Source organism: Bemisia tabaci, chromosome 4 (genome assembly GCF_918797505.1).
Source record: "Bemisia tabaci chromosome 4, PGI_BMITA_v3".
Lineage (NCBI taxonomy): Eukaryota > Metazoa > Arthropoda > Insecta > Hemiptera > Aleyrodidae > Bemisia > Bemisia tabaci.
The window spans coordinates 50953867-50966999 of NC_092796.1; the positions used below are offsets into that span (position 1 = coordinate 50953867).

Genomic DNA, 13133 nt, shown 5'->3' on the forward strand with positions numbered 1-13133 from the left:
AGCGAACGAATTTTTTTCGGTAAAGGTAAAAATGTAGGTAAAATGATGAAACCTTGTAACCTAATTTATTTTCAAACGGATGAAAACCTCACTAAGAGAAATGAATAGGTGAACGAGTATTTAGTGAGTAAATCAAACACGTTGGAGAACGATACCGCTACTGTAGGCTCCTACTGTGAAATGGCTGAATATTCTCAAAACTTTTTTTTTTTTTTCGAAAGGGAACATCTCTATCCCCATTTTCAAATTGGACGTGTTTCTGCTAAAACGAACAATGTGAAAATTAATTAAATAAAAAAGAAATAGGATGCATGCAAAACCTTTATTCACAGTTTCTTTTGATTTAATCAATTTTCATATGGTTCTTTTTAGCATAAATTGTCCAATTATAAGTCATAAACTGTATAGCATATATGTAGTATTGTGTGCTAGCGTGTCTCAAACCTCATTAACAAATGAACACGCTCCCTTTTAAAAGTATGAGTTCATTTGAGGACACAATCTTACCCAAATAATGTAGGAGGGGAAGCTGTATGATGCGTGCTGACACAAATCGTCGTTCCTGTGACGTTATTGCGTGACTCAATTTCCGAGTGAGTCCTTTTTTCCATGTAACTACATGCTTTTCAGAGCTAACGTGGAATAAGAGATACGCCCTTACGTCAGAGGAGCAACGAATTAACCCTGAACTGGGCTTTAGTACTTCCTTGGCCTCAGGCAAAGGTTAAATGGGGCTGGAAGTAGAAAGGCCGGGGGCGTGGAAGGGAGGGAAGGGCGTTCCTTTCACGTAGGATTCGCCCTAAGGGCTATTCCGAATTTGGTTTTAAAAAAAAGCTTACTGAAACTTTACAATTTGGACGAACTCATCATTTTTAATCATGCTTAGGAAATCGCATCGATAAGCATCAGATTTTTACACTGACACAACAGTATAAAAATTATGAAGAAAATGTTTGCCAGAAATAGCACACAATTCAGGGACAGTGGTGACTTTGTTTTTCCTCCATTTAAATTCATTTAAAACAAACGAGTCCTAAGGAGGCTATTTGCTGCGTTGCCAGCTTACGGTAATCGCCACCGACTTACACCGAGAAAAAAGTTCGGTTCACGTAGCACAACGAAGTTTCCAGTACGGGCAACTAAAGTTTTTGGTCGGAGAAAGTAAATTATGGTTCAGGTAAGCAAAGTTACGATTGCTTACTGGAGTGATCGGTCACCCGAACTCTCGAACAGAAGTTCAGTCTCTGGGGCCACAAATCGATCTTGATTATCGAAACCGAAAACTTTGGTGTGCCATATTAACTGCAGATGTTTGGTCGTCATCGAATACAAAATCTGCGTGTAAAGAGTTTTTTTCTGTTTTTCTCTAAATTGCAGTCAATTCACAGAAATTAACATCATAAGAATCTGCGCAGAAGCGTCACAACTAAAAGACGAAAGGAATTTGCATTCGTCTTTCAAATAAAATTAATTGTCAGAGTTTTTTTTTTTTTTTTTTTTTTTTTTTTTTTTTTTTTTTTTACAAGACGGCTTTAGCTACAATATCAATTTTACGATATAAATAGTACCCTTAAAAATGTAAATTATTCATTGTATTAACTCACACTTGGACCGCACTTAGCAGAAAAGAACCAATCCACATCAGCTGTTGCCAAATTAACTAGGCAATTTGATTTTTTACAAGAGAACGTTAATGCGGATTCCTTTGAAAATTGTAGGGAATATGTTTCGTACTGTGCAGGAAATTCACCACAATTTGCACAAAAATCCTTACAACTGATTTTATATGTAAAAAATTAAATTGCCCGATTAAATTCAGCAATAGCTATCACTGAGAAAAAACTATGGCTTATAAACCTATTAGTGGTAAATATGGAACACCACTAATAGTAGTACCTCTACATATAATAATAGCACATATACCTTAGTTATGGTCTCTGTACCTTAATTAGGTACAGAGACCTTAGTATGGTTCACAGACCGAGAATCATTAGTTTATTTACGACTATTATAGGTGTTCCATATTTACCTCTAATAGGTTTATAAACCATAGTTTTTTCTCAGTGTAATGTGGCTTGGTTCCTTCCTGCTTAAAGCGGTTCATTTATGTATGATTGTATGAGATCGTTTTCAAACTCAAAGCCTCTAATTTCATTTTCCAGTTTATGTGAATTGCCTGTTTCATCTGTAATAAACTCGGTTCTGGAAATTCTTCTCAATATCTCTAGTGCGCTCTAAGCATGGTTTCTCTTTTCAAAATTTTGAATTTCAGTTAGCTGTAAGAATTTTAGTACACTAATTTGGATCTGCGATAACTTTAAATTTTTTATAATGTAGAACATACTGAAAACATTGCTGGTTCATCGGAACTTAAAAATATAGCCGAAACCAAAGCTATCATTAGAATCGAAAGAGGGAGTTAATCACCATTGAACTTCTGTTAGAACGTTGCTACTTAAAACTGTAGGACAGATGATAATATGGGGTACAGCTTTTTCCCCAATTCGCTGACTGTCTGGAATCATTTTTGGGGGAAAAAAGGAGAAGCCAAGCTTTTGATAATTTCCGTCTTTGAAGTGCTCCCTGAGTAAACTGAGCACTGCATCACGCAGTAAGGCGGTACTATTTTTGATTCATCTATGGAGGCATCAATCTGCATAGAAAAACTAAAAGCACATTCGTTGTTTCTAAAATGGATTACATTTTCTGGCTCATTTTAGAAACAGCATATATACGCCATTAAGTTCCTTATGCAGATACGTGATTCTATGGAAGGAATTCTATGGAATTTGTGGTTCGTATTGCAAAATGCAATCCAAATGAGCCAGATGTAGCAGTAATTGCACTGAGGACTAAGTTCCTGTTAAATATCCCGCGCGACAGAAATTCTCATCAAATCAACCGGAAATCTTTATACAACAACCGAACGTTTGTTTGATATAATAAAAATACTGTTTTAAACAAGTAGATTTCTTGTTGTCTCAATGAGAATTCCTGTCGCAAATATTTAACAGGGAAATATGTAACAATTAAACATTTGTGCAGACTATACATATATCAGTTGTAAATATTTGACATGGAGTTTTCTCAGTGATTCGCTTGATGAAGTCCATATTTAACGAAAAGAAATCAAAAGTTTTGGATAGCAATGAGTCTGTTCATTGCTTGTTTCGCAGCACTTCCTCGTTCATCGAATTGCGTTTCATTTCTTTCATGCATCAAGTTTTACTTGTGGCCAAACTCAGAGGGATCAACTAATCACTTGGTTTCCTTCAGTATTAAAATCTACTTAATTTTTCAATCAATAGGAAGGAACCATTTCACGGACCATTCAAAATGAATAGTCATTTCCAGGTATACTAAATTTAATTTTCTTCTCACAAAATACAGCGAAGAAAATTATAATAATTATTTAAAAGAAAATTTTGATACCGAAAGTATAAACCAATGAAGAACCAAAATGTGTCATCAAACTTTCGTCGTGCTTCTGCTTGCATTACCAAAAATGGAACTGTAAGGGTAATTTGGGATACTTTATGATAATTTTAGGTTGTAATTTTGTATAAGTACCATTTAATAACATGAACTAGGTCATAGAAATCTGAGATATCATCAAAATTGAGTCAAAGAGAGTTTTTCTGAGCAATTATGTTATTAATAAATGTTAGATATTTTTCACCCAAACTTCAGACGTTGGATCTGATTCAAATGGAATTTTACTGAATTCTTGTTACGTTTTGATCTCTTATAAAATCATCCTCAGATGTACAATCCTTTACACTTCATACCACTAGTTGAATATCCAATACTTGTTCAATTAGTGTAAAAGATATACCTCTGAGCATAATTTCAAATGTTGAAATGTAAAAGTGTACAGCAATTTAATCAAATATAAAGTTCTAATAAGTGATCGTGGCCAAATTCCTAGCTACACCACAAAATCTCAGCACTAAAATTTCGAAAATTTGATTGTTAATTGTAGGCGTTTTGAAAATTAAACCCAGAGCTCCATGTAATACTCAAAGAATATTATAGAGTTAGGTCGAGTGCAAGGATAAAGTTTTAGAATATTTTTATGTTCAATTGTGTCATCAAATTTTCTAATTTATCAGTCTTAGACAAAGCTATGATTGAGTATAGGTAATTTTAAATACGAAAAAGTAATCTTTTTCATGCGAAATAACGTAGAAAATTTACGTAGAAAAAACAGTTTTTATCAGATGCACAGGTCAAAGAACGTTATCTAACCTTTCCATCTCACTCCTGTCGTTTTCGAGCTGAGACCCAAATTGGAGCATGTTTGGGGTGTAAAAAAGGTTAGATAAGGTTCCTCTCGTGTCTCCGACAAAAACTGTTCTTCAATAACTTCATTCTTATGATTTCAGAAAATTAGGGTATTTAAATATAGTTAGTATTATCATTACAATATTATTGAGCGTTCAAATGGAGGAATGAACCACTGAAATTTTAAAATCTTGCTTCCAGACTGGGGAAAACTCAAAAAGTTAGTGATTGTACACGGGAAAAATAAATTGCTGATTTAACAATTTTGTAGTTAAAAAAAGTGTCAGACATGTTTCAATATAGATTCTACAATAAAAAATGCTAATTTAACCACGGAGGTGGTTAAATTAGCTTTCCGCTATTGTAAAATGTACATTTGAAATATACTGACATATATTTTATTAATTTATTTGTCAAACCAGCAATCTGCTTTTCCTTGTATTATAAATTGATACGATATCAGCTTTCCCATACTTTTTAAAGAGGAATTGTTATTTTTGCTCTAGGAGCACTATGAAAAATCGGGAATATGAAGAAAGAAACGGGTATTAAGTAATTAACAACACACGTATATTCTGATCAACTGAGGAACATGGGAGAAAACAAAACAACAGTCTTTGGCGACTTACAGTTAATTACTTAGTGGTGGTAGTGTTCGACGGGAGGGCAGACCTCTTCGACGTAGACGGCGGGCTTGGCGGGCTCTTCATGCACCTGGGGGTGTTCGTACTCGTCGACAACGACGGGCTTTTGGGTGTAGGCGTGGAGGACAGCGCTCTGGGTGTGCTTGACTACGTAGGGTTGTCCGTAGTAGTGGAAGACAGAGGGAGCAGAGTGGTGTTCCAAGACCTGGGGTTGACGGTGAACTCCGTAGGTGTATGGCACGGGAAGGTTGGACTTGACTACGACGGGCTTGATCTCAGGGACCGGAGCCGGGCAGGGAGCGTGGTGGCGGGCGATCGGGGCAGCAGACTCGTACTTGGCGACGGGGGCGGCGTCGTAGGCGCGGGTGTTGTACTGGGCGGGGGCGGAGTACTCGGCGGCGGCGGTGTAGGCGGGAGCGGCGTACTGGGCAATAGGGGCGGCCTCCTGGTAGGACTTGTACTCAGAAGGGTAGGCGGGTGCGGAGTACTGCTGGGGGTACTGTTGGTAGGAGTCCAAGTAGGCTGGGCTGCTGGCAGCTTGGCCGTAGTACGGGTACTCGGCGGGGTAGGCGTAGGCCGTGGCCAAGACGGCGAAGACAGACAGAGCGGCGAAAACCATGGTGGTGATTCCTCAGATGATCAGGTGTGAAAGACGCAGTGGCAGGAGTTCGACTGATGCCGATGATTTCTGGTTGTAGTATTTAAGCTTGAAGAGAAGGTGTGGTGTCCCAATTTTGTTTGATGATGAAAAGCCGGAGTCAGCGCGCTTGCGCACGAGCCGCTCGTTTACATTCGGATGTTTTGTTTTGAGCAACGCCGCGCCGGTAAATTTTCCGTTTTTCCTGAAACACGTTTTACTGTTTCAAATCTGCCGAGAGACAATGGAACTGCCGTGGACGTCAAAAGATCGACGGCCGGTTCAAAATTTTACCAAACCTATGATTCTTGGATATTTGGCAGGTGAAGATGCATATTTTACAAAAGTAGTCGGGTTTGCTTTTACTCACATTTTTCGGCGCTCCGAAACTGGGGCCTAAACATGGAGTGCAAATTCACGAAAAATTCGCATTTTTTGGCGTTCCAACTCAGATTATGACCTGGGCCCAAAGGTGATCTGTCATGAGGTTCGAATACGTTTGAGGGACACTTAGAGACGTAACATATGAGAATACGGCCACCTGCCACCTTTGGGCACAAGTTCACGATCGAAAACCCACTCTTTTAACTTTCTTTCTGAAGTTAGAAAAGTTCAATTTTGAACTTGGATCAAAAGGTGACAGGTCGCCATATTCTTGTATGTTACGCTAGGGTGGCCCAATTATACACAGTAAAATTTATTTTGCGAAGTTTTTTGGTCTTACCCCCTAGAACTGTTCCATTTGATCAAAAAACACTCTCTGTCAAATTTCAGCCAAATCGGATAATATTAACCCGTGCCGACAGAGCCATCTTTTTTATATGGGATTTTACATTGAAAAACACATTTTTCCAGAAAAATCCATTTTTCGAAAAATGTGTAATCTCTAGAAAAAATCTGAGGTCATATTCGGCTTCAGCAGGAAAAATTGAGTGGGAAAACATGTATTTGACACTTAAAAAAATTTTTTTACCCCTGGTTATAGCGGCGAAACAACTAAAATATCTAGAAAACGCTAAAAAAGGGTAAGATGACGGTGAAAAATCCGAAATAATTACGTACGTCTGCATCCGAAAACGAAGCTCAACATATGGTAGGTGTCTCCTATGTACTTTTTTACGCTGAGTCGGAAAATGCTATCCATTTTCCTCCATCCTATCAGGATTTTCCGGAAAATTGATTTTCTTGTATGAAAAGAGGGTTTTCCGGGGAAAACTCAATTTTCAGGAAATGAACCTCAACATGTGGCGGATGTTTTTTATGTGTTGTTTAACGGTGAATTCGAAAATCATAACAGTTTCCCTCTATTACACTAGGAGTTTCTGAGGAACTAAATTTTTCCCGTTAAAACAGTTAACTTTCCAGGGAAAACTCGGTACCCCGGAAAACCCTGTTTCTACGAGAAAATCGATTTTCCGGAAAATTTCGATGTAATGGAGCAACTTTGACATAATTTTCGGACTCAGCGTCGAAAAACACATAAAAAACATCCGCCATATGTTGAGGTTTATTACCTGAAAATTGAGTTTACCCTGGAAACCCCTCTTTTCATACGAGAAAATCGATTTTCCGGAAAATCCCGATGTAACTCAGAAACTTTGTCATCATTATCGGACTCGGCGTTGAAAAACACATAGAAAAACATCCGTCACATGTTGAGGTTCATTTCCTGAAAATTGAGTTTTCCTCGGAAAACCCTCTTTTCATACAAGAAAATCAATTTTCCGGAAAATCCTGATAGGATGGAGGAAAATGGATAGCATTTTCCGACTCAGCGTAACAAAGTACATAGGAGAAACCTACCATATGTTGAGCTTCGTTTTCGGATGCAGACGTACGTAATTATTTGGGATTTTTCACCGTCATCTTACCCTTTTTTAGCGTTTTCTAGATATTTTAGTTGTTTCGCCGCTATAACGAGGGGTAAAAAAATTTTTTTAAGTGTCTAATACATGTTTTCCCACTCAATTTTTCCTGCTGAAGCCGAATATGACCTCAGATTTTTTCTAGAGATTACACATTTTTCGAAAAATGGATTTTTCTGGAAAAATGTGTTTTTCAATGTAAAATCCCATATAAAAAAGATGGCTCTGTCGGCACGGGTTAATATTATCCGATTTGGCTGAAATTTGACAGAGAGTGTTTTTTGATCAAATGGAACAGTTTAAGGGGGTAAGACCTAAAAAATTCTGACATTGCCAAATTTGGGCCACCCTAAACGCATCTAAGTGTCCTCCACAACATATTCGAAGCTCATGACCTCACCTTTGGTCTAAATCTGGGGTAGAACCGCAAAACACATGCCTTTTCAGCTATATTTTGGGCTGATAAGTTTGAAAAGTTCGATTTTGAACTTGAGGCCAGAGGTGACAGTTGCCGGAACCATGTCTAGCTCCCAATTTCGGAGTCGAGAAATGTGAGTATCGGCAAAACCCGATTATTTCTTAAAATATGCATCGTCAACTGCCAAATATCCAAAAATGTCCCGATTCCGTGGAGGGGCCGATTTGGGCCCAAATCGCAACCCCTCCTTATGCAGGACTTAGCAGGAAGGCTTCAGATGGATGCGAAAACATTTAAGTGTTGACTAGAATTTCTTATTCGTTCGAAAATTACAAGGGTCAACTCTTTTCATTAATACTTTTTTTCAAAATTAAAGACGAGAGTGATGCGAAACATGGCAAATTTCACGCAAAACTTGGAAGGAAAGTTTTAGTTGCATACTTCAAAACTTGGAAGGAAAGTTTTAGTTGCATACTTGCATTAGTGCTTACCTTTAACTTATTACTAAAATGAAAGTTCAATAATACATCCATGATTCCAATTATTGACTCCAATTTTTCTTCTGTTTCAGGTGAGTATCCAGACTCAGCACTCTCATGAACATGATCTCGCGTCTGATGTACTCAGTTTTACGGTAACGTCCTGTCAAACGGTGGAGCGAGTCAATTAGAGGGGTTGGACATGAAATTTTTTATACTCAAACTGAAAATTTGTATGTTTATTTCGTCACATTTTAAATTACAAGGGAAACTTCAAGAAAATTTTACGAGGAAACCATTGTAACCACTTTTAAGACCTCAAACTTTTGTATGAACGAAGTTATACACTTTTAAAGTTTCCAAATTTTATCCGACCTCCCCTATCGACTCGACCCCTTGTGTGTCGTCACGACACAGTCCTGTACTCACCTTCACCTCTTAGAAGAACCAAAGCAACAGTAATGGTTCCTAGTTTAAGCATAGTATACGCTGGCAGCGCAATGATCTGCGTCCGCACCCTCCCCCCCCCCAAACATCCCCCCCACCGCGACCCCGATAGTTGACGCGGACAACGCATCACCCTAATACCGACATTAGGTTAATGCAGGTGCCCATAGCGAAATTAATCGCGGGAAACTGGCGTATTATCAGGTCCCAGATCGCTCGATCCCGCTCGCGAAATGATGAACGCGGCGTTTTATTGAAATTGCACAATGGCAAGACACCCCCGCCCCAGCGTGACCCGGAGTAGCGTTGCCGAATCGAACGGTAAATCGGGTGTCGGGAGGCCCGAAGGGCGTAGATTTGGGGGCGTTGGGCGCCGACGCCCATTTGTCTGCGACACCGAGCCCGGCAACAGTCTCCGTTGGGCCTAAATGGATTCATGAAGCAGCCCCGTGTAGTTTGATATATCGGCCGCGGCCGCTCGTATTTCGGCCCGGCTTCCGATTTAAAATGACTCGTGTGCATAATTAGGCGCCTCCGGTCGGGCCCTAATTAGCAGGTGGGGAGCAGCGGAAGAGCCGCCGTTGTGATCTATTTGCCTTTGTATCGCTTCCATCGGGGGTTCGCTCTCGATTTATGCCTTTTTAATGGTCACTTGAGTACGCAGCCCCCGATAGCGGGTCCCAGCTCGGCTTGAGTTGGGAGTCTTCAGATTTGATCGCTGGCTCGGTGGCTCAGCGCGCGTGTCCACCTTTGCCGTTCCCGCAACGACGTGACGGGACTGGCTCGCGATAAGCCATTATACAAGAGGAATATTCTAAAAAATGAGTTTAGCCAGGCTCAAAACAGAGGAAAAACTGTACTAGGATGTTAGACTGCCGTGCTGAGGAAAAACGCCGTATGAACATTCGAGAGTTGCCAAATTTCCCTCGATAAAACATGTATTTTTGACGATATTTATGCATATTTTTCTTTGACATTTTCAGATATTTTAGATAAAATCGCGCACAAAATTGTCTGGAAATTTCGGGGGAAAAATATTCACAAGTTTCAGAGTATATTTGGTTTTTATCGAAGGAGACTTGGCAACGTCTGAAAGCTCATGCGGCGTTCTTCCTTGGCACGGCAGTAGAGAGAGATTGATAATATATGAGGGGCTTGGAGGGCAAGGCGCATGGGCGCAGATTTTGATATTTCGAGAAATACATATTTGAGGTTTCAAAATTACATGGATCCTTGTGACGGAAAGAAAGGTCGAACCGACTTTTTGATGCTTAAAAATTGGAGTGTGGGAGCAAATTGTTCACAGAATACGATTTAAGACTAGTTTTGCTTGAAGTCATTAATATCTCAATTTTTTTCCACAACTGCACTTATACGCCTTGCCTTCAAAAGCCCCTCAATTCAAGGGAAATACACTAAAAAATAAGGTTATTCAGACTCAAAACCACTATCAGGACGTTTGTGCTTGATTATACATATGCACTGATAAAGCATTACGGGCTAAACGGACATAGCGTTTGTTCCGGGTTTAGAAGCCGAAAATTTCGGGTGCTGGAGCCGTAGCTTCGACTGCTCCGGGTGCCACACCCGGATCTTTTGGTCTCTGAGCCCGGAACGCGGACGGTATGTCTATACGGCCCGAAAGTACGGAGTCTTGTGTATTTCTGTCTAGGTGAAAATTCTGCAAATGTCATCAGTCATTTTCAGGTTTGGTAAACATTGGTATCATCGAAAGTTAGTACGAGGTATCGATTTTATGGGGAACCTGAGTAGGAAGTGTCAGATTTTGATAAGGTTTTTTTTGCTGGAGGTCAAACGCACCAATAAACCTTACCATCTGTAGGTATTGCGTTCGTTTTTAAGATTTATTGTTCATAAATTCAGCCAGTGTTTCACACAAAAAATATGGCATGAAAAATAGTAATGTGAAAATCTATGAAAATCTCATGCTGCGATTTGAAAAACTTGGCAAAAACTAAAATTTCCGTCTAAACTGGCACTTTGTCGGTTACCATATCGCGCTCTGTTCGGTGCATGCTGAAGGCTCGGTTGTAAAATTACCATTAGTAATTAATGACGCGCATAATTTTATTAAAAGCAGATATTAATAGAATTCGCAATCGTGGAGCCAGTAATTTGTGTCATAGTAATTGGATATTGTTTATTTATCGCTTCAATTATTCTCCCACCTGCTTCGCAGCAAAATGCACAATAATGAGGGACAAATTCTCTTTCAATAATTTAAGTTATTCTCATTTCTTCTTTCCATCGTCGTTCAAATCTGTCTTAGGGGTTGACCCGTGCTCTCGAATCTACAATTCTAAATTTACAGCAAAAGTGGATTCTCTCAAGCCCAGCAGTTCTTAAGTAATCGTAATACTGCTGTGAAAAATGTTCCCTTTTATAGATGATCGTACTTGTGATATATATTTACTGTTAATAAGGTAAAAAAAGGTTGACCTTTGGCCAATTATAGATAAGGTATAAATTAAAGCACCACATTATGCGTTTCCTCTTTAAATTTTTATGCAAGAAGAAATTCACGTCCCGGAAAAGTCAGGAATCTCCAACAAGCAAGATACTAAGATACAAAATATATAAATAAATGCCATTTTTATTTTTACCATTTAACCTTTATCCATTTATCTTCTGTATTATAGAATTTACAAACACCCCGTCGTGTGACTTATTCACCTCAACAAATTTTGAAATAAAAAGTGTTGTAATAGAGATCTTCAATTTGCACTTTTTCCGCTAAATTGACCACTTTTTCAATTTTAGAAACTTCCTCTCCTCTTAACGTTTTGCGCACATGACTCAGCCTTCCTTTAATGCAATATGATGAAGTATAAGGCAATGAGGCCGTGGCAAATCGTCTCTTGCAGAGAAACATTTTGAAGGTGTTACGCCGAAAAAAGGACATGTTCGTTTACTGCTCCACCAAACCTCCGATTATATCAGTTCGAAAACTAGAAGTCATTTCGGCCCGAGAGGTGCATCAAGCGTTCATGAATAAAACAATTCGATAGAAATCTTGATTAGTTGGTAATGTCCATCTGCAGAAACAAATTGGTACGCCGACTCAAAAAGGAAGGAATCAATCAGTAGATGATACGAATGTATTCAAATCAAAAGGAACCATCGCCATCGTAACATGGGCTCTGATATGCATTTATTCTAATTGCTCTCAGGGTCCATGCTGCAATAGAGATAGTTCTTTTCGCTTTAAATACGTCCATACTTTTTAACGGATCCGACGAAGCTCCCCCGGGTTATTAGGTATTCACTGCTATGGCTATCCCACGCAGCGAAACTGTTTCGTAATTCGAGCGTCGACTCAGGAGTGAGGAACTACCGAATCTTGGCCACTGTTTGATATGCATAGAATTTGGAACCACGAAAAAACAATGAGCGGCTCCGAAATTGAGCCGTTCCATTTTGGTTATCCAAATAAAAATCAGCTCGTTAGGTTTCTGTTGATTCGGAGCGCAGATTCGGGACCAGACGTTAGCTCATCCTGTCGTAACCATCGACAGATATGGACTCCACTGTTGCCACAATTTTATTTCCTCCAGGGCGGAACATGGCTGGAATCAGTGAGAAATTTCCGCATTAAATGTCCAAAATATGGCCTCGTGTTTCCTTCGAGCTCCGTTCCACTCTTTTCAAAGCAACGGGAAAAAGATATTTATTCTTCGCGTCATAGATAAAGTATAAAGTGTTTGAATTTGTCTCCCATTTACCGCTCAATCATTTGTTAAAAAGATGCAAGATTCGGGTTTTATTGCAGTTGAAAGTGCGACGTGAGAGGATATTTGACTTGTGTCAAAATTTAGTAAGAGTCTCCAAGCCCACTAAAAAAAGACTTTATCTCTGGCTTATCAGGCTTGTCATCTTGAGTCTTTTCATTGCATTCCTTCCAAGAATTCGGAACGAAAATACGAAAAGTCTCTAAAAATGCCTGCTACCGTCTTGTCAGCATTAGAAATTCCGGTTAAAATTCCGATGTTGGGTCAATAGTAATTGACGAGAATTCTTGTTGAGTCAACAAGATTTCTTTTTGTCTCAAATGGTATTTCTCTTGTTTTGTTTTACGATAAATAAACCGAGTGAGCGTGGCCAAAATGCGGCGAGCAACTATCACTGCTGCCAAGCCGCACACGTTGCCTATCAAGATTATGAAGGCGAACTGGTTTGAACGAGCGAGAAATAACGTGAGTGGAGTGGTAATTCTTTAATGCCCTAAATAAAGCAGAACTCGCTTATTTGACTTTTGGGTCTCCGAGGACTCACAATAAACTTGAAACATTCGTCAAAGGGATCCTTATAATGTCTCAGAAACAACGAAGGAGCCCCCGG

The 13133-nt window shown here is 39.3% G+C and overlaps 1 protein-coding gene across 1 annotated transcript in view; it reads right to left on the reverse strand.

The window, feature by feature from the left end:
- LOC109042393 (uncharacterized) overlaps positions 1 to 13133 on the reverse strand; it is a 75378-nt gene that overhangs the window by 1377 nt on the left and 60868 nt on the right. The gene's annotated exons all lie outside the window — the stretch shown is intronic.